We start from the raw sequence: 23,060 nt of genomic DNA, 5'->3' as shown, positions 1-23,060 counted from the left end.
CCTGTGGGCAGCAGTACCTTTAACATTTTCATTATATCTTCATATGTGTAATCCCCCATCAGTAACATGTCTTTAAGTTCTCTGTGAAAACCTGCGGGGTCTTTATCATGACAGGGTACTAATTTCTTCATTTCTAACAGTTCTAACTTAGTCAGAGGCGTGTGTACATACACACGTTTCAAGGTCTGATCGGTACCCATAACTGGATGTACTTCTCGTAAGGGGTTCTGACTTTCAAGACCATGCAGACGCTCCATATGATACATTTTTCTTTCTGGGGGCGGAACGGGAACATATTCGGTACTTACGAAAGTGTTATATCTATGTCGTTGTTCTAGAATTATTTGTATTAACTTGGTACTTAGACCTCTCCATCTATCCATGAGTAGGGCTTCTAATGTATCGTGTAAGGGACCTGGATCAGAATGTTGATTTCTGTATAACGTGAGGAGGTGCTGAATCATGTATACACCTGCTAATTTCTGCTCGTCTGGGGAAAGGTTAAAAAATGTCTGCGCTACTGTGTCATCATTGTATATGTTCGTATTGTCAGCCCATAATACTGCTGACCGGGCTAGTTCTTGTTCATCCATAGAATTGAGTACGTGGTACCCTATTCGGTCTCGAAGCCTTTTATCAGTCTCTTGGAACTGATGTTCCGGAGAATTCGGTTTTGTCATGCCAGAGAGAAAAACTCTCTTGCTTTCCGGACGAATGCCTTTCCTAAGGTAAGTTCCTTTACCTACATACGCTATTGTGTCTGTGGTCCTTTCTGATTCTTCAGGTTCTTCCTCCTCCTCGGAGGAGGCCCTTTCTTTCTCTTTTTCGTGTATTTCTATCACTGCTTTTCTTATTCTCTTGTACATACTGGCTATGCAACCCCCTTTATCATGCTTTCCTTCGGATATATTTTGACCCCACTTGTTGAGTCCATCTAATTCCTCCTGTTCTGTCTCGGGCCTGTCTCGTTCTCTTATTAGGCAATTTATAAAAAAACGTAGTATATATGCTTGAGTGTCAACTTTCTGATGTGCCATGGCATCCTTAATACTTTCAGGGTCTTTCCCAGTCTGAACAAAGTGATATATTCTATCTAGGTGCTCTTTCATTCCTGAAAATAACAGTAGGTAATCTGCAGCATGTCGTAAGCGTAGTGATGCCATCATCATTCTATCGTCTTTTCCGGGTACTGGATCATATCTGCAAACTGCAAGCGGTTCTTTGAGTATGTCGAGACGGGGTGATTTGAACGTGAAAGGATTCTGCATATCCCTAAGGTGTAATCTGTGTGTTGGTGGCGGGGTCCGAAGACCCCCCATCGCACCTCCTGAGGCGGGGGCTTGGACATTACCTCTCTGCGGAGTCTGTGTCTGTACTTGGACTTGTCTTTTAGTAGGATCAGGTAGAAGTGGTTTCGGTATATCAATTTTAGGTGCGGGAAGTGGCGGAGGTGGAGGAACGGTGGGCTGTCGAACGGGGAAACCTGATTGCAGTAATGGCGGGATATGGTCTGGAGGCGGGTTGCCACCTCTGTCACCGTCAGTAGGCGGGACGCGGACAGGCAGATTAGTGTAAGCGGGTGCTACATCCTCTAGATAGGAATTCAGAAATATGTCTTTAGTAGTCCTGTGATTTACTTTAGTTGGAACCAATGGTGGCGGCAGATTTTTCGGTATTTCTGACGTGGCCTCAGGCGAACCCTCGGCCACGAGGTACATACCATTTACGAGATTGTTTCGTGCGCGGTCTATTTGTTCTGATTTTACTCGGATCCCTTCAGTAACTAATTCGTTTTCTTGGGCTTTATCTGATTCTTTAAGTCTGTCTTCTCTACGGAGTGCTTTTTCAGCACGCTTATGTGATTCCTTACGCCAAAATTCTATGGCGTCTTTCTGAGATTGTCTGGCTTTCTTTTTCCACAGTGCTTCTTCTACCTTCATGATGCACTCGGCATCCCATGTTCCGGTAACAGGCCATCTGTGTCTCTCGTCTAGATGCTTAGTATAATCGGCCCATAAATCTAGATACAATATGGCATCTAAGCCATGCTTGTGGTACATAAAATTTCCTGGAGTGTCCCTAGGGGGGATAGGAATTTCTTCCTCTAGTATCCCTTTCCTAGTTCCTATCTGTTTTAACTTATTGAAAAACGGCATCTTGTTCACTTAATACTGAACGCTCAATCCTTGCTACTTAATTCTGAATACAGCTAGTTACACAAGAACACAATAATGCACATTAAAAACAGTCACACTCATACCACGACATTAATCACATGAAAAGACATTTGAGACATATATCTCTACTCTAGATACTGGATGTACTGCTAAACAGCACAGATACACTGTCGATGACAATGCAAAACTTGAATAACTGATGTACTGCTAAACAGTACAGATACACTGTCTAAAACAGTGCAGACCGTGTTTGTGTACCCAAACCCGTCTTGATACGTCCCAGCAATGGTACTCACCGGGAAGCACGGAAACTGAAGGCCTCGGAAAACTCGACTGGACCAGACCGGACTCGACTCGACTCGACACGTGGATACTTCGGAAACTGGTGGGCCTCTTGACACCTCGGACCTTGCTTCTTTCGGCTAGTCTCTGGTCGGGATCCTCCGCACTCCTCACCGCCTCGTCTGGGTGCTGATTGCAGTCTTCGTCACCTCCGTGGGCCAGAGGGAGATACAGGAAATCCTGCCGGTACGCGTAGTTTCCGTCTAACTGATGGCAGGGGACAGCGCTTGCAACGCACCAACCGGCGCGTGGGGTGGGGGAGGGGTCCCTGTTCGGGCGCCAAAATAATGTGGTAAATATTTGATTTACCGTCTTAATTTCTATGCAGGTAAGTACTTAATCAATAATAACTCAATCGGAAAGAAAAAGACAGAGTCCGTGGTGTTAGAGTTCTTAGGGGTTTTATTCCTTAAAAAGGAATGGTCATGACCTGGATATCATGTTCCTGCAACCACAGGGGTTCAGGAAGGGATAGAGCAATATTTTATTGACAATACATAGCTTATATACTTAAATCACATCATAGAAACCAATATAGTAGGCGTAACAGCTGAGAGAAGACAAGATAACAGCATCCACGTGTTAGTAATACGTAATCAGAAGGCGTGAACTAGGCGTGAACATAAAGGTGTGTGCTAGAAACGTCACAGGTAGGTGTCACAAATGGGTGGCACAAAGCAGAAGTGTTGCAATGTCAGCAGAAATCGGAGGCTTGGATGCGCGCGCAGCTGCATGACGTGTGATTGACGTGCAACTGGAGGGTGCAGGGGACTTGACATTTACACTGGCGGAAAGAGACAGAAGTCTGGCATGTCAGATCAACTCGTACTTCTATCATATCTGATATCTGATGTTTGGGAACCATACTATCTAAACGGAAAAGATCTCTGGGGCAGAAGCTATTCTATACTGACTGTGAGTGCGTGAATAAGCGCCTAAGTGTCTACATGAGAATGCGAGGGGCATGGGCCTTCCATGGTAACAGAGGCTATGAATTACTTGCACGGAGACAGTGAGGCCGGCCCTTTGCTCTGCAGCTGGGGGAATGTTTACTTAAACTAGTAGGCAGGAATGCATTTTCGAGGAGCGGAACAGATAATTCGAAGGTTGAAGTCAGTCTTGGCAGGCAGCAGGCTGTGCTAAGCGCCATGAGCCGCACAGAAAGTAAGTCAGAGGTCACGGGTACAGAAACAGCCTGGGCTGAAGTTGTCGGAGTCAGAAAGCAGAAAAAAAGGCTCAATGGCAGAATTCAGGGCCTACTTTGCCAGAGCTGAAAAACGTGTAAAGTACACTACAAAAAGACGTTGGCATAGCATACTTAGGAACGGACCATTCAACCCATTCAGGGTGGGTCTGAAAGAGGACATGTTAACGTTGGACGCAAATGTAGTTGCGTCTTCATAGCTGGCACAGGAGGGAAGTTACATGCACTTGAAGCTGGTACATGGAGACGGTGGGGTACACGCTAGGGAACACAACTTGACCATAAAATTTATATTTCCTCACTCAGATTGAAAGTTCACCAGATAACATGTGGACTGGGAGTTGAGGTACAATCTTCCAACTCTGCTTATAACAACTGAAACACCGCATTCCTGCGCAGGTGAATTTGTAGAATACACTAATACTTTGGTGTCGCTGCACTTATAAAGACAAATTTGCGACTGGAAGATACTGAAGGCCTTTGTGATTTGGGCAATGTTGGGTCGTGAAACACTCCGTGAGTTAAGGCAAAAGGCAAAAGTACTGCTCACTTCATAACATGCCAGTTAGATGGTTACCAGTTAAATTTTAAAGAACCCTTCAGATGTTGAATGTTGTTCCCCCAGAGATTTTTTTTTTTGAAAGATACAGGTACACTCTACATCCGCCAACAAATTCTTTGAGTGGAGCAGTATTTACAAAGGTAAACAAGACCTCACCAGTTCAGTTAGTTGAACATGCGTTGAATAGGCACACGATGTTGAGAATCACTGAAGAACTGCCTCGCATAAGACTGGCTGCAAGTGAAGTTCATGCAGGAATTTGGCAGATTGCCATGAATAAACTGCGTTGTTGGTGGAGTTACTGCTTTTACGATCTTTACAATTGTGCTGTTTTGCCTGCTGTTTTCATCTGTGCCTGATTGTACCATTGCATCGCGTTATTTCTGTTTGTGGCCCAATCCTGTTTCGCTTTGGCTCGCTGCCATTTTGTTGTTGCTGCTTTTACGATCTTTACAATTGTGCTGTGCTGCCTGCTGTTTTCATCTGTGCCTGATTGTACCATTGCATCGCGTTATTTCTGTTTGTGCCCCAATTCTGTTTCGCTTTGGCTCGCTGCCATTTTGTTGTTGTTGTGCCTCCCTGCCCGGATCTCCACCCCGCACCCTCCTCCCAGCTGCTCCTCCCTCGCCCCTCCCCCTCCACTATCCACATATGACAGATGCATTTGCGCGCAGCGGTCGCGCCCTATGCGTGCTGAAGGTAAACCCATCTACGCCTGTCCGCGCCTGGACCGCGCCCAGCACCAGACTCCCTGCTCCCCGCAAATCCCATTCCTCCCGCAGAACATACGACGCCGCAACCCTCTCAGCACTTAATCCTGGCCCACTCCCATTTTGCTACCAAGCCGCCCCAGGACACACCCATGGACCCTTCACCTGCCGCTCCTGCAAGTTCGACAGCATCAGGACCCACACCATATCCACTAACTCCAAACAGAGCTCCAACACCAACCAACTAAAGTGCTTCCTGCTCAACACCCGCTCAGTCCACAGACACTCCATCGAACTCTGGAACCTACTCGACACTACATCCCCGGACGTCGCCTTCCTTACAGAAATCTGGATGAACGCCTCATCAGCCCCCGACATCGCCATAGCCATCCCGGACGGCTACAAGATAATCCGAAAGGACCACATCAACCAAACAGGAGGAGGCATCGCCATTGTCCATAAGAAGACCATCCGCATCACGACCAGTTCCGACGATAACCTCGCTACCGCCGAACACCTTCACTTCCAGATTCACACCGACCCCAAAACCACACTCAGAGGCACCCTCATCTACAAACCCCCAGGACCCCGCACACAATTCAGCGAAGACATCGCTGACTTCCATCAGCCCACATGCCCTCCCCTCCGAGAACTACATTCTACTGGGAGACCTCAACTTTCACCTGGAAAAGAAAAACGACAACAACACCACCACCCTTCTGGACAACCTGGACAACCTCGGACTCAAACAACTCGTCGACACCCCCACCCACTCTGCCGGACACACGCTTGACCCTATCTTCACCTCCAGCAAGCACATCTCCTTCGATCACACCACAGCTCTCCATTGGACGGACCACAGCTGCGTTCACTTCAACTACAAAAAATCCACGACCCACAACCCCCCACAACCTATTCCCCGAAGAAATTGGAACAAAATCACCACCGACCAGATCTTCACATCGCTTCACCAAACCCCCCCTGCCAATTCATCAGACCCAAACCAAGCAGCCACCAACCTCACACAATGGATCACCCACAGCGCCGACGAACTAGCACCCTTGAAAAACCATCTAACCAAGCAAGGCAGCAAAAAAGCCCCCTGGTTCAATGATGACCTTAAGAAATCCAAGAAGCTCTGTCGTACTCTCGAGAAAACCTGGAGAAAAAACCCAACCGCTGACAACCTAGCCTCCTTCAAGAACGCCACCCGAAAACACCACCAACTGATCCGATCCACCAAGAAATCAGCTTTCAAGGATCGACTTGACAACAATGCCCAAAACAGCAAGGAACTATTCAACATCGTCAAAGAATTCACTAACCCCTCTGCCGGCACTAACGACATCACCCCGTTCCAAGTCCTCTGCGACTCTCTATCCTCAATCTTCCACAACAAAATCGCCAAAATACATAACGGCTTTGAAAATCAGTCCAAAGACCAATCCACTACACCCACCTCCGAACCAAAACCGCACTCTAACAACCTTTGCGCCTGGAACCCAATCACCACCGATGACACCATCCGCCTGATGAACTCCATCCACTCAGGATCGCCAACCGACCCATGTCCCCACCACATCTTCAACAAAGCAGACTCCATCATCGCACCCCATCTCCGCGATGTCATCAAGTGCTCTCTCAACTCCGCCACCTTCCCGGAAAGCTGGAAACATGCCGAACTCAGCGCCCTCCTGAAGAAACCTACAGCAGACCCCACTGAACTTAAGAACTACCGCCCCATCTTGCTCCTCCCATTCCCTGCCAAAGTCATCAAGAAAGTCGTCAACAGTCAGCTCGCCGCCTTCCTCGAATCCAACAAATCCCTCGACCCCTCACAGTTCGGCTTCCGAGCCAAACACAGCACCGAAACCTCGTCATCGCAGCAACAGATGACATTCGAACACTACTGGACAACGGAGAGACAGTTGCCCTCATCCTACTTGACCTCTCCGCAGCCTTCGACACAGTCTGTCATAGCACCCTCATACAACGCCTCAGCAACGTCGGAATAAAAGGAAAAGCATTGGACTGGATCATCTCGTTCCTCACCGGAAGAACCCAGAGAGTCCGCCTCCCCCTTTCAAATCAGAGGCCACTGAAGTCATCTGCGAGTACCACAAGGATCATAACTCAGTCCTACCCTCTTCAACGTTCACATGAGCCCCCTCGCTTCCATCGCACGCCAACACAACCTCAACATCATCTCCTACGCAGACGACACCCAGCTGATCCTCTCCCTCACCAAAGACCCAAACACCGCCAAAACCAACCTACACGAAGGAATGAAAAAAGTAGCCGAGTGGATGAAGAACAGCCGATTAAAACTAAACTCGGACAAAACAGAAGTCCTCATCTTAGGGCCATCCCCCTCTGCCTGGGACGACTCATGGTGGCCACCGGCCCTCGGAACCGCACCCATACCTACGGACCACGCACGTAACCTGGGCTTCATCCTAGACTCCTCCCTCTCGATGACCAGACAAGTCAACGCCGTCTCATCATCCTGCTTCAACATCCTATGAATGCTCAAAAAAATCTTCCGTTGGATCCCCACCGAAACAAGAAGGACGGTCACCCATGCCTTGGTCACAAGCCGACTGGACTACGGTAACAGCCTTTACGCCGGAACCACAGCCAAACTACAGAAAAAAACTCCAACGCATCCAAAACGCCTCAGCCAGACTCATATTGGACATCCCTCGCAAAGCTCACATTTCCAACGACCTGAAAGAACTCCATTGGCTCCCTGTCAACAAGAGAATAACGTTCCGTCTCCTCACCCACGCACACAAAGCACTCTACGACCAAGGACCCGAATGCCTCAACACGCGTCTATCCTTCTACACCCCCTCCCGACAACTACGATCATCCAATCAAGCCCTCACCGCAATTCCGCGCATCCACAGATCCGCCATGGGGAGAAGATCCTTCTCCTACTTAGCGGCCAAGACCTGGAACTCTCTCCCCACCCACCTCCGCCTTACACAGAACCACCTCTCCTTCAGAAAACAACTAAAAACTTGATATTCGATAAGTAAACGCCTCCCTCCCTCAAGCGCCTTGAGACCCTCTGGGTGAGTAGTGCGCTATACAAATGTTGGAACTTGAACTTGAACTTGAAGAAAGATAAGACACACTTTATTCTTCACAGCTCCTCTCTCCACCAGTACAGGTACCTCACATGAACATTCTAAGGTAGCCTCCAGAGTCCCCATGGAGGTACCAACCGGAATGCTGGGTAGGGGAGGTGAAATGTACCAAGTATAATATAAGATACCAGTAATATTAAATGATGGGTAGTATGCTGACTAAAACATAACGTAACCAGATTGTAACAGAGTGCTTTTAGAATGCTCAGCATAAGAGTGGTGACAGGTGTCACTCAGTATATGTCTAAGTAAAATGTTTTTCTGTTTATTTCAAGTGCAATGCATGTTATCAAGGGGTGGACTTGACCTGCTTGTTAGATCACCAGACTTCCCCTGGAGACGTCCAATCAGTGAACCATAAACTGTTCACTAGTACACTTGGCCACCTCTATTTTGCCACATCTGCTAGTTCATGTGGCTGTGCATGTCAAATATTTTTCAGCAAATTTCACTTTTGCGTTTCTGTCCCCTGGAGCTGCGTGGATTTCTTCTTCAAAAAGGAGGGAAGAGGATTCAAGGTCCATTCAGTTCCCCTAGTTAGATACTGAATTAATCAAAAGGGAATGGACACTGGTGTCTACTAAACCTTTGGTTACTCTTTGAAAACCCTCATAGACAGCCTGATTTAGTCGATGCGGTGTATCTTTTATCCGCCCCGTCAGGCGTCATGGCATATTCATAGGGTAGTCAAATAACGTGCGGTATGCCTGCCTCACCCGAGGCTACCTCTGGTCCAGGTATAAATGTCCAGAAATACTAGGAAAGGGAAAAATATAAAAACAGTGTGTCACCAAAAAAGAATTTTAATGAAAAGGTTGGCACTGTTGTTAAAAAAAAAAACCAATTCGATATATATGTAATCGGGCAACTAGATTACCATATATCTATATATATATGGATGCGTCAACATGTTTCAGCTCTAATGGCCCAGCCCGGTCTGTAGAGCTTTCGTCAGGACAAAAAGACAAAAATACATACACAGAAGGTACTTACACAACTTGCGTAGGTTCCTATAGCTATTATGGAATTTCTTATACAGTCACCTTAATAGGCGTTCTTAGAGGCTTCTACAGGAGTGAAGAGTCGCTAGGAGTGGTCTTTGCCACGAGGACCAGCTTTCAGTCCCTGTGCTGACTCTGCCCCTGGCTGCGTGGATTTCTTCATTGAGTGCTAGCCTTTCCTAAATTGCATTTATTTCTTAAATTATAATTATGGAGGGGTCACTGCTGCAAAAATGTTCAAAATGGTAATGCATTTTGAGTCAAAATGCCGAAATCGGAAATTCATTTGAATCTTCCTTGTAATAAAACTAAAGAATTGATGATTTTAACTTTTTCCACAAACTGGGCGTTTGGAGAATATAATCAAGAAATGCAGATGGCCTTACCAGTGCCCTCCTGCCACCCCTATCTTCATGGCATCCGAATAAAATAGAGAGATTAGGCAGGAAGATGGAATTAGCATAGAAAAAGTAAACTGGGCACAAGCTGAATCCCGCTGCATCTGTCCACTGGACTATTACAGAATACTGTGGATCTATGGTTCAGCATGGAGTTGCAGGCTTCCTTTCTTCTGCAGTGGGTTTGATATGGTGCCCATGGGATGTATTGCTCTTAAAGAAATACTCTCGATGTTAAGTTAGACAGGTTATGGCCTCTCAAAGCCCATCTGTAAGGAAAGCAAACTGGACACGGGGTTTTGTTTCCATCACAGTGCTGGGAAAGAGGAGAGGGATTGAGTGTGGCACATGATGGATGGTGAGGAGTTCGTTTATTGTTACCTATCAATAGCTGGCTCACTTGACCGCTAAAAACCCCAGATTTGCCCCCACTGACTTGCAGTTCCTATCTAAAGAAGTGAGGCGCTGGAGGAGCATCTGTGGAAGAAGTACCACAAGAGATTTTTTTACCACATCTTATATCGTGGCAAAGTCTTGCACGAGGACTGCTGGAGACTTTCTTCTGGACCGACTCCTATGGTTATTTATGTTTTGGTCTATTACGGAAGCCTATTATCAGAGTAATGTTTCTCTTTGCTTGGAAGTTCCTGGGATCCAGAAGGTCATGAAATGCAGGAAGCCCTTCTAGTCACTAACGTTCAAGCTCATTGGAATAAGAGAGGATCAGTTGCCACAACTTGCAGGATCGCCCCCCTTTTCCTGCAAAGGTTTAGGAATTTCCACAAACTACAAAAAGGCAGACTAATGCTTCAAAGCTTAGTTAAAGTTCTTGTACTTCTTTATTAATGATTTCAACTAATAAAGTTCATTCCTGTCTAGGTTACTACCATGACCTGGTTTCCAAAACATCTGCCAACAAAGCCGGTCACAGAAAGAGGCAATCGCTTTAGTTTGGGAATGTGTCTTGTGCTTCTCTTAGCATTCTTATTTTCCCAAGCACTTTACAGAAAATTGACTCAGGTTTGTCTGGTTTTGGGCAGCCTCACACAAGTTTTTCTAGCTTGGCCAATCAGTCTGATATTATTTATCTCCTGAAGCTTTTCTGAATCAGAAGATAAAATCTTGAAGAAGCTCCAGGCCAAATGTATCCTGAATTTTACCACCATGGGGTTAGCTTTACTTGGTCTCTAAGTCCCTCAGGGTCGATGAGCTTGATCTCTATGCTTTGCCATGTTTAGAGGGAGCTGAAGAGTGCCATATCTTGGTAGATATGGTGATGTTCATCTTCTCCCATGATCTATTCAGCGCAGCATAGCAACTTTCAGTGCTGCACTGTGTACCATTAGTAAATGTGTGTAGGAAGCTAGGTTTCTGTTGCAGTAACCTCCCAACGTTTTGCCAGGCTACTGATGCACTTTGTCCTAATGTGCCCTATGTCCCTGCCAATCAAGTTCCCAGGACCTGTGTTCTTTTCCAAAACTGTACCTTGTACCCCCACTTGGCACCTCTCTAGCCACATGTCAGTCCCTTGCAAAAGGTACCATGGGTACCAAGGGCACTTTGGCCAGGGAAGGCCTCTAAGGGCTGCAGCACTTATTGTGTCACCCTTAGAGACCCTGTTCCTTTACACACGCATACTACCATTGCAGGCTGGGTGTTTTGGTGCAGAACAAAGTGAAGACATCCCTGTGTACCATGCCTACAACCCACTGCCCTGTCATAGGTCAGCCACACCTCTAGCTGGGTTCACTATACCAGTGGTGAGGTTACAGGTGCATGAGTCCAGATTGAAGGGTGAGAGGGGGAAAAAGTCCCCAGTGGAAAAACCAGTGTCTAAGCCAGTTCTTAGACATTGTACGTGCTCTAATGCCATTAAGAGTATATGGTGTCGCGATTATTATTACGAACTCCACATCATCATAATGGCTTTACTGAAAACTGGGATGTTTGGTATCAAACTTCTCAGCACATTAAACCCCACACTGATTCCAGTGTGGGATTTAATGAAAAATGTACTCAGAGTGCATCTTAGAGATGCCCCCTGAAAAACGACGAGCCTCTGGTGAGTTCCCTGACTGGTACACACCAGCCTGACACCACAAGACATGTTTTTGGACCCCTGAGGTGGGAGCCTTCGCTCCCTGAGCCCAGAAACAAAGCCTTTCTTGGGTGGAGGTGTTCATACCTGCTGAGGCCAGGAACAGCCGTCTGTGGCAGGGGAGCTTGAAAAGCCTTGCAGCCTTTGTGGTGCAACCCCCAGCCTCTCCTATCTGGAGCAGGCCCCTTCCTGTCTCCCAGCCGTTTTTGGCGAGAAGACAGTCTGGAAAAATTGGCCAACATGGAAGGTGTGCGCACCTCTGTCAACCTCACCCCTCAGGTGGGGGAGGCAAGGTGAAGCCCACTCTTCAGTGCCTACCATCTTGCATTTGGCAGACACTCCCCAATCAGGATTAGGGAATGTGCTCACTCCCCCACGTGGGGTGAGCACACCTAGGGTGTAGTCATCCTTAGGTCAATAGCCATTGGATACTGACCTCGAGACCCCTACAATTCTCCCTAAATACAGTATTTAGGGGGCAGCCCTGAACCATTAAGAGATTCCTGCAACCTACGAAGAAGAAGAACGAAAGAAGAGGCCCAGCAGAGGAGACTTCAGAGAACTGACTTGGCTCCAGCGCTACCGGGCTGATTGCAGTAACCTGAGATCCTCCCCCTAAAAGTTGCTTTGTCTTGCAGCCAGCGGCCTTCAGAGCCATGGGAAGAGTGGCTGCCTTCAACAAAGACCAAATCTCCTGTGAACAGAAGCTCTGTTAAAAGGAAACTCCCAAGACAGACTCTGAGCCTGCCGAGGACAAAGACACCCAATGACGTGAACCACCACTGCACCTGTCGCCTACGGCCTGAGTTTGAGTGGCCTACCGGTCCAAGCCAGGTGCCCCAGCACTTCAGAGTCCAAGTCCACAATGCGCTGAACCCCTCCAGGACTCCCTGACGTCGCTTGCAGTCTCTGTACTGAGACCCCCCCTCCCAAACCCTAGTGGCCCGGTTAGGTGAAATCTGACCTCAAAAGACACCCCTGCATCCAGCCGTCCTGAAGAGAAGAACCCATGGTGCTCCTACCTCCCGAGCCCTAAAAATTAACTCCCCGGCTGTTGGTTCCTCCCGGATGTCTTCCTGGACCAAGCCTGCAGTTAAAAACCAAAAGCCAAAATCCCCATTGAAAACAACAGGTCACCCAATGCTTATACAGGATCCATCTTTGCCCTGAGCCTAACACCTGGAGCTTTGCTCCCACAACCCAGTGGCTTGCTTGTAATCAGCCACCAAACGGAGGCCCCCTATCCCCTATTGGATAAGATTGGACCTCTGCACTCTGCATCCGTCTGCCCTAGTACCGCTGATGGTGTAACAAGAGTGCATCCTTCACCCTGGGGGAAACCTTGTTCTTACCCCAGAAGCTCAATCCCAAGGACCGAGTACTTACCTGGTAACTGTTAACTTAATTGCTCTCCATACGAACCTATTGACTGTTTTTTTCTGAAAAATGTTGTGTGTGGAGTTGATTTGTATGGGCACCTGAAAAATTACAATTGTGCAAAACTGATTTTACTTATTTTTTCTCTAGGAAATATCCCAGTGTGATATCTAGGCATATTACACTGAGTAGAAAAAGTAACTTAAAAAGTAATCTAAATGGGGGCGTGGCCAAGCTGAGTATCAAGATGGCCGCGTAGTCCGTCGGCTCCGCCGACCGAGCATCAAATCCGCAGATAATCGTTCCATTTTGCCCAAACTGGGGCTTCAACTCTCTGAACTGTAATAGGAAGGGCGCCGGAACCGATCGCTACCTCCTGCGATGGGGTCCGTGGTGTGAAACGTTCACTGCGGGACATCTGCCATTTTCATAGTGAAACTGCCGCACGGCGTGGCGACCGTGTTGGCCCTGGACAGCTTATAATCATTGGGGCACCTACCCCTGCACCAAGCGTATTGTGAGTTTGCCGGCGGCACCAAGCCGATCCGTATCAGCCTCAACAACGGAGCGCGGCGACGGTGCAGAGATTGCGGTGCGGAGATGGCCCGGCGCCAGTGAAAAGTAATCTCTGGTCTAGACTGCTCGTTGCACCACTGGAGTGACGTCCTGCGGCTCAGTGCATCAGGAAAAGCACGGGGCGTTGTTGCAGCGCGTTCACGCTGCCAATCCACCCACACAGCTCGGCACTTGCCACGAGTGTCCACAACGAAGGCTGGCTGAGGCCTGGCACCGTTTATTGGTAGTGGCGGCATATTTATGCACTGGGCTCATCAGCCCCGATGCTACAGTGACCCCTACAGTTGCTTGGTGGCACCACATAGCAACCCTATTCTGTTGGACACAAGGATGCTCTGAGGATGTGAATTGACCTCCGCGGTGGTGTAGATCCTCCCGCCCTGGTCGCGGATTCTGGTGCGTGGCTGAGGTGCGGTCCCTGCGCAGCATTGGCCCGCACTCTGCGCTCCCAGGTACTGGAGAACTTCCAAAGGTTGGTGACTTGAGACACGTGCCACTGTTGTCGCCAGACTGCTACAGCCTTGTGTGACATACGGATCCAACTGTGCGACGGCTGCGTGTGCGATATCTGCCACAATCATGGCGGGGGGCCGCAACTCGAAATCTGCACTCCAGACCAAACTGTCCAAATACGCCTGGGAGGGGGGCCCTGGTGCCAGCCCTAAAGAAGGACTCCCTAGATCCGACAAGTCTCAGTCCGGTGCAAAGAGAAAGGAGCCAATTCTTCAGGACATTCTGGAAGCCATCACTACTGTCTGCATGTCTTTGGGATTGCGCATCGACTCGGTGTCCACCAAGGTAACCCTCATCAGGGAGCATATGTGATCAATGACCTTGCGCCTGAAAGAGGTCGAAATCAAGGCGACCTCCCTGGTTGAGGACACGTCAGAGCTGTAGAGGAAGGTGGAGGACATACAACAGCACACCACGAAGCTCGAGGCCCAGTTGAATGACTATGAGGGAGGCTCCAGGTGCAACAACATCCGCATAATTGGAGTCACGGGACACGCAGAGGGGCCTTCGGCGGATCTTTTCGTGAAAGAACTGATTACTACTCACCTCAAGCCGTGGGGTCTCTCCAATGTCTTCTCAGGGGAGCGGACGCACCAGGTCCCTGGGGGTCGGCCGAGGCCTGGAGCCCCCCTGCAACCGCTCCTTGCTAGGATCTTCAACTTCCGCGACAGAGATGTCATTCTGCAATGTACCCCCTCTGCCCCACCTTTTGAATTCTAAAACAGCTGCATCTCCTTTTTACTTGACTTCACCCTCAAAGTGCAGAGACAACGACAAAGCTTCCTGGAAGTTAAAAAGGCGCTCCGTGACAAAGACTTGAAATATGCAATGATGTTCCCAGCCAAGCTGCGAGTGGAATCGGATGGAAAATCCTGGTTCTTCTCCTCCCAGAAGGAGACCTGGGACTGGCTTGAGGGCTGGCATACGGCAAGCCGCCATAACAATCATGGCCGTGGTCTGTGGAGGGACGGTGACGCCCGAGCTTCTGGCGGTGGCTCACCACTGCAAGACTTGCAAGGCGTGGCAGGAGGTGCCGAATGACTGGCCTGTATGTTTATCCTCCGGGGGTGATGGAACGATCTGGACGGCCATAGGGGTGCAAGTGAAGACTTTTTCTCCTCCGCAAGGGTTAACCCTGTTATTCTGAGCTGACCTGTCCTATATGATTTGATTGAATTTTTCTCCCAGTGTTTGCTTGTTCCACGATTCAGCACTTGGGCATTGTAGGATATACCTGGGCCCCGGCTACTGCTCTAGTATAAACATTTTGGACGTTTACGGTAACTGTTGATATAGTGATCATATCTCAAACATGTATGCTCGGTCTGGCTTATGACCCCGTACGTTTTTGGATGGGTGGGCAATAGTTTGGGGGGCGGGAGGTTTTGTTACCACCGAGCAGGGAGACAGGTAGGGGGGTTTGAGGGTAGGTGTGTTGGGTCTGTGGGGAGGGGGGTGATTTTTGCATTGGAGTTTCGATTTTGGTATTGTTTTAAATTCAGATACGTCATATCCAATGGGTTTTGTTTTTCTTATGTTTTGCACCGGTGCACGCTATTGCTCACCTATCCACTCTTATGCTCCATTCCTCTGTGCCTGTGGTAAGGGGCATCCACCTCAATCATTCCCAGTTATGCTTCACTATTCAACGTTCCTCGATTCCCATTAGACGAATATGATGACACGAAGACTGACACTTAATTTGTCTACTTGGAATGTTAACGGATTGGGTTACCAAATTAAGCAGGGCATTGTGTTGCAGTACGTCAAGCGCAATGAGCTTGATCTGGTCCTATTGCAGGAGACACACCTGATTGGGAACTCCTGCAGCGCCCTGAACAGGAAAGGATGCAAAATGGTGGTTCACTCTGGCTTTATCTCGGGCTCCAGAGGGGTGGGGGTTTTGCTTCGGGGGTTGTCTCTACATCATCCACAACACCTGGACTGACCCCCAGGGAAGATACGTGGTGGTTTTGGACTCCTGGGAAGGACGGGTGGTTAATGTTGTCTGTTTACGCACCCCCCGGTCTGCAACGCCTGACGCTCCGTGATTTAGTGACCCTGCAGCTAGCCCTGCCACTCGGGTGTTGGTATTGGGGTGAATTTCAATCTCACGATGGAGGGTTTTCTCGAACGCTTACCTCCCCGGGAGGACCCATCGAGAATTTGCGAATGCTCTGGGGGTTGTAGATGTGTGGCGGTGGTTCAAACCGTCGTATACCCACTTCACGTTCCAATCAGGGGTGCACTTTAGTCAGTCGTGGATAGACTATGTATTTACCCATACCCAGGACATTCAACTCTTCACGAGGTCCAGTTGCCTGGCCCCTGGTATTTCTGACCCCTCTCCTCTCCTGGCGACTTTGGGTTCTCGCTGTGGGGGGCGCCAACACTCCATACCCGAGGGCATTAAAAATTCTGCACATTAGAGACGCTTTCCGCAACGACACTGAATATTATTTTGCTGAAAATATCGGTTCAGTCGACTCTGCTGTGACACTGTGGGGGCCTTTGGGGCGGTCATAAAGGGCAGGGCTTTATCACTCATGGTGGGCCATAGGGTGGAGAGAAGCAATAGAGTATTGGAATTGGAGGATGAGGTCTCGCGATTAGAGGAGTCGGTGGACCGGGATCCTGACCCCGACACACGCCATAGCCTTGCACTTACAAGACAGGACAATAGACAGCTCCTCTTCAAATTGGCAAAAACATTGCAGATGAAAGTCCTGTTAAGATGGGTATTCCGCAGGGCTCTATTTTTGGTCCCATGCTTTTTAATGTCTATGTGACATAATTGGCCAGAGTGATCAAAGCTTTTGGCTTTGATGTGCTGTCCCACGCTGACGATACCCAGATTTTAATCACTCTGGGTCAGGATCCCAATGAAACAAAACAGCGTTTCAAAAATTGCATGATCCAAGTGGAGAAATGGATGAGCATTAATCATCTTCAGTTAAATGGCAGCAAATCAGAGATCATGCTCTTTGGTAAAGCTGTAAACACTGGACACATGACTGGTGGCCAACTAGTCTGGGCAACTGTCCAATGCCCAAGGAATCAGTGTGGAACTTAGGTTTCTACATGGATAATAAATTATCCTTGGGGAACCAAATCAATCACATCACGGGCACCTGCTTTGGACTAATGCGAAGCTTAAGAAAGGTCTTTAAGTGGATCCCTGTGGAGGCACGGAAACCCCTAGTTCAGGGTTTAATCATAAACAGAATAGACTATGGGAATGCGCTCCTACTAGCCATAAACGAGCACCATCTGAATAGGCTCCAGGTCCTCCAGAACACCCCAGCCCGTCTGGTCCTCAACTTACCGCGTGGGTCTCCATCGGTCCCCTGTCTGAAAAGCCTCCACTGGCTCCCGGTGAAAAAAGCGAATCCTCTTTAAAACCTTATGTTTGGTCCATAAACATATGTATGGGAATGGTCCAAAATAATGGTCCCCAAAGTTAACATGGTATCTGCCTCGATGAGAAGTAAGATCTAGTAACGAATCCTTGCTCACCCCATTAAGAATACAAACATCCAGAAATAGCAGTCGCGCTTTTTCCTTCCTTGCACCCGCCTCATGGAATAAAATGCCCCTCAACCTCCGTGTCATCTCTGAACACAGTTGCTTTCACAAAAAGCTGAAGACCTGGCTTTTTGCTAATTAAGCCTTTTTCAGCCCTCTAGTCAGAGCCGTTCTGCACGCGCCATGAGACTCTTTGAATGTGATATGTGCACGCTACAAATGCTTTTGACTTGACTTGACTCTTCGAAGATGTTGCGGCGCGCTCGCTAGCCTACCGACACAGGATCTATGAGCTGGGTGAACGGAGAGGTAAACTCTTGGCGTGGCTTGAACAACGGGAACAGGCTGCTAGATGGGTCCGCGCAATTGCAAATCGGGATGGTACTCTTATTACCGCCCCTCAACAAATAGCGGACTTATTTGCCAGCTACTATGAGGAGGTATACACTAGCTCCCCCACGTCTCAGGCCTCACTGTCTGCTGACCTCTTGGTTACGCTAGATGTCCCCACCATTTCCCTGCAAGACAGAGAGACCTTGGAGGCGGACATCACAGTAACGGAGTTTCAGAAGGCCATCCAAGTTGTTCGCTCCGGGAAGGCTATCGGCCCCAACGGGTATCCCATTGACCTTGTCAACTCTGTTTGCACCTCACCTGTTAAATGTATGCACTGAATGCTTTGAATCGGGAGCCCTCCGCTCTGAGGTCCGCACTGCAGTGATTGTAGTCATCCACAAACCGAACAAGCCGGTTGAGGAGTGCAAATCGTATCACCCCATATCCTTTTTGACGGTTGAGGCTAAAATCCTGGCCAAACTCTTTACGAATCGCCACCTCCACTACATCACTGACCTGGTCCACCCGGATCAAATTGGGTTAACGCCAAGAAGAAATACGGCCCGAAATTTGCGTTGTGTGCAGGCTCCACACCATAGAGGAAGACGCTTGCGGTATGGGTTCGAGGTGACCCGGGGATACGGGGGCTTAAATGGATGCCATACCACGTGGACCGTCTCTCGCTGTATGCAGACTATATCCTTTTATACTTGGCTTTCTCGGCGCGGTCGCTGCGACGGGTGCTCCACATTTTCTTTGCCCACTCTGGATATCAAATAAATTGTTCTAAGTCCCAGATGTATAAATTGCGGGGTCCTCCCCCGGCAAGCCCTCGGAGCTTTGATATTCCGGTGGCCCCTCAGGGTTTTTGGTACTTGGGCCTTTTTGTCACTCCCAACCACGATCTCTTTTTCAAACACAATCTACTCGGGCCCCTCCAATGTTTCAAATCGGTACACTGGCGCTCTCCCCCTCTCACCCTTCTTGGCCACGAGTCCCTGTTCAATATGTTAGCACTTCTGCATTTTCTTTATGCCCTACAGAATACCCCTATTCCGATCCCAGATTCTTACTTTTCCCAAATTGACAGGGTATTGTGGGGACTGCTGTGGGAGGGTCGTACACCGCGTGTCGCTATGAACAAGTTTACCATGAGCTGGTATGATGGGGGCAGCTGTCTACCCGATCTCAAATTACATTATCAGGCGTCCCAACTGAGTGTAGTCAATCGCTGGGTGTTTGAACCCCATGATGAGCCTAATGTCCACATGGATCATTGGCTCCTGGGACGGGTTATAACAGAGCACTTGACACCAACCCCTGCAAAATTAACTTAACAGGCCCCATGGCGGCAGCAGTTGAGATTTGGCATGATGTTACCAAACGGTTGGGTTGGCACAACCCCCCTGTGGGAACCTGATATTTTGGGTCATCTTAGTACTTGTCCAGGGTTCGACAAATAGGATTTATTTGGAATTTCCACGGTTAGAGACATCTGGGTTAAGGTGAGGCTAGCATTGTTTCAGGAACTCCAAGCTAAATAGCAATTGGCTCCTTCCGAGACTTTCAGGTACTTGCAAATTAAACACGCTGTGACCTAGGCTTTGCCGAGCGAGGGATCCCTCCCTGATTCGTCCCCTCGGAAGACCGTCTGTTGTTGGATCCCATGGACTGCAAGGCCATCTCACTTACCTACAAGAAACTGGTCAACAACCGTGCTGACCCGATGATGAAACTGAGGGAAAGGTGGGAGGAGGATCTGGGAGTGATGGAGGACGACAGTTGGCGAGACGCGCTGGTTTCACCCCGAAAAATTGCCATTCCCATGCGCATGCAGCTTCTCCTATTCAAGACCCTCCATCGAACATATTTTGATGCCAAACTTTTGTTCAAAATAGATAGACACCCCAATCCACTCTGTCTCCGACACTTGAGTCAGGAGGGTACTTTTTTCATATCTTATGGGATTGCCCATATATCCAGGACTACTGGGTGGCAATTGCTCATCAACTTGAGAGGGCGGGAGGCAAATCCCTGGGATTATCTCCCCAACTATGCTTACTCAATGTCTGGGGGCATCCGACCTCACACATGCTGAACAGACATGGGCTTCTGTGGGCTTCATTATCGCGAAAAGGAATATTGCACAACACTGGGGGGTTGCGACGGTCTCGTGCCTGGTCGACTGGGCAAAGGACAAGGACACCGCCATGGTTGCCTAAAAGTCGGTGTTCAAGGGATGCGGTTGCCCCAAGAAATGGGATCTGAAGTTGGGAAGGTGGAATAAGTACAGAGGGGACATCTGCATCTCCCCGACGGTGGAGCTACACAGAGAACGACAAACACTTATGGCCCAGTTAACGGCTGAAGTGCTGGCCTCGCCCCCTTAGGTGTGGCGTTTTTTGTTCTCCTCAGTTCCAGCTGCGTGGTGCTATCTGTTTATATTGTATGGGTATCCTGGTTTATTGTTGTTGCTGGGGAAATGTATGAGTATATTGTTCTACGTGGATCCCTATCTAACCACGGGTTCAATGGCATCATGATACTGTATGTATGTATTGGAGGGGGTATTTCTTACAGTGACCTGACTTTGTATGTACCGGTCTTGGTTTGTGTTAAAATGCAATAAAAAGTTTTTTTTTTAAAAGTCATCTAAAAAGTAACGACAAAGTAATCTGTACAGTCATTTCAATACCTTGACTTACCTGTATTTCAAACAATTACATTTGAACTTGCATTCACTTGTGAACACTCCACAATATTTAGCAAAACATTTATTTTACTTACCTGTGCCAGGATTGGCTTAGTTCTAGAAATAAAATAGCTTAACAATATTTTTTATACAAACAAAATCGGTCTGAGTTCAGTCTTGGAGTGCGTGACACAGTGCTTAATTTGTAAAAAAAAAAAAAAAGAGAGATGCTGATACTCAGTACTAAATATAATAAACAACAATATGTGTAGTATTTCACACTGCAAGGGCACTAAATAAATGAACTTGATTTTTGTAAATTAGATTACTGCAAAACACTGCTCATGATCCCCCTTCAGTGTTCGGTTTCTCCAAAGGACAAGGTTTAAACTTTGTCAGCAGAACTATATTCCGACACTACATCATTTGTCACTAAGCTGTGTAGTTCTTACCTTATTTTATTTTTTTTAAAAGGGCCCCTGCAAATTGCTATCAATTTTTTTTAAGCAGACTTTATTGATGACTCCATTATCTTATACAATACAGTAAAATTGTACAAAGGCAGTCTTTTTCTTTTTATAGTAGTTATATCGCATATGCTGTGTACGGATTCTGCGTATATCATTCAGTGCAAGTTATATTTCCAACAATCATGATCGCAAGTAATACCGTTGACAGTATAAACTGAAAGTCTCGATATAGGATTCGTCAACACAAAGCCATGTACATTTCTAGTGAACCATAATAACCTGTGCAACCCTGTGCTTAAGAAAAACCCCTCCAATTATCCTACCTTCGGAAAACACTCTCTTTAAAGGATTTTTCTTTCTCCTTTCTACACGGCTCACCTTGCATGAAGTCTCCACTTCTCAGTAGTGAGCATGCGCACATCGATGTGCATGCTATCACTGCAGTCCAAAAAAATAACTGAAAACGGACTACCTTTGCGAGGCCCGAAAACAGAGCCCGATAGAGACCCCTGAAAATAACTGCTGGTGCTCAGACCCGGCCCACTTAAAGCCCTGCATCCATCCATCCTAAGCACTGCGCCATCCAACCATCTTTCAATCCATCCATACATTCCTACCTACATACATAAAACTCTCACTTACCCACCCAAGCCTCCCACACTGCAAGCGGCCCCTCCGCTGCCCAGAAACCGGCGTGTCTAACGCGAGACAGAGCCTCGGCCGACCGACAGGCCACGCCCCCATCGGAGGCCACGCCCACCGCCGATCCACTCACCAACTCATAAGTATGTGCCTCCCAAGGAAGCGCAGCGGACGAGCGCAGCGGGCGCGCCGATTGCGTGCCGAAGGCGCGCTTAAGGCAAGCTCGTCTGCGCTCGTCCGCGAGCGTCCGGGACTAGGGACTAGGGACTCTGCATGCTATCATGCTTACACATCTGCTGAACTACTAGCGCTTCGTCCAACAACCTCGACGTATCCATCTGTTCCCCACAACGCGGCGAGACGCATATCTTACCTGAACATAGGCAATCCCACCACCCTCACAAACGCCCTTGCTCCCGAGTACTCTATGCTCACGACCACACCCAGCTCTGCTCACATGTTCAAGTGTATATATCTAAACACCCGCTCCATGATCAAACACCAGTCAGATATTTTACTGCTACTTATGGACAAACAACCTGACATGTTGCTATTGACAGAGACTTGGCTCACTCCTGACTCATTACCGGACATTTTAGCTGCCCTACCTGCAGATTACTATATACTATCAGCATTACGCCCAGGTGGAAAAACTGGGGGAGGAACAGCTATAATTGTTAACAAGAAATTCCAACTCAGACAGCTCCCATCTCTGTCCCTACCTAACACTGAAAATATAGTCGCCAAAATAGATACTTCCAATGGCTCACTTGTACTGGTCTTACTATATCGCCCTCCCCAAACCATGGCCACATTCCCTTCCACTTTAGCTCAACTACTGGCACCGTTAGTAACTAATCACCCTAAATTACTTCTGGTCGGGGATTTAAACTTCTGGTTCGACAACATATCATTGGATCCCCAAGCCGCAGAGATGACTGAACTTTTCTGTGATCTCAACCTGACACAACACATCCACGCTGAGACTCACCAGAAGGGCCATAGTCTTGACCAAATTTGGTCTTTGAACTTGCCATTATCCTCAATAGACATAACACCCTGCTGCTGGTCTGATCACCACAGTATAAGCTTCTCCTTCCAGTTAGATACGACTACCCATTTCAAGTTACAAACCACCAAAACCATTAGGAAATGGACTTCTATGGACATGCCAGCCTTTCTCAACTTTTTAGGCGACTCCCTTCCCCCTGACAGCACTAATGTGGAGGAGGCCGATGGTCGGCTCAACGAATGGCTTACCGCAGCGACTAACATCTATGCTCCT

Source organism: Lissotriton vulgaris, chromosome 1_2 (assembly GCF_964263255.1).
Source record: "Lissotriton vulgaris chromosome 1_2, aLisVul1.2, whole genome shotgun sequence".
Classification (NCBI taxonomy): Eukaryota; Metazoa; Chordata; class Amphibia; order Caudata; family Salamandridae; genus Lissotriton; species Lissotriton vulgaris.
This window is presented reverse-complemented; position numbering follows the sequence as displayed.